A 320-nucleotide genomic window follows, 5' to 3' on the forward strand; every position below is an offset into this window, starting at 1 on the left:
TTGAGAGCAAGAGAAATCATATTGAGTATTTAAAAAAATTGTCGCTTATTTGTTACAACACTAACATAGCTCAAAAGTCATCATTTTTTAATTGCTTATAGAAAGAGAACGGAAATATTAAGGAAAAAAAAACATACTTCCAAAAAACATAGTTTTATTTCTTTGGAATCAGTTATTACAAAATTATATTTCAAAATTAATACTACAAAATTTCAATATCTTAAACAGTTCTAGGCTTGTAATTACGTGCTTTTTTTGTCCTGTAATATATATTCTGTCTGTATATGTATATTACAAGATCGGAAGAGCACACGTCTGAA

This window comes from Wasmannia auropunctata, unplaced genomic scaffold (assembly GCF_000956235.1).
Source record: "Wasmannia auropunctata unplaced genomic scaffold, wasmannia.A_1.0 LD336106.1, whole genome shotgun sequence".
NCBI lineage: Eukaryota > Metazoa > Arthropoda > Insecta > Hymenoptera > Formicidae > Wasmannia > Wasmannia auropunctata.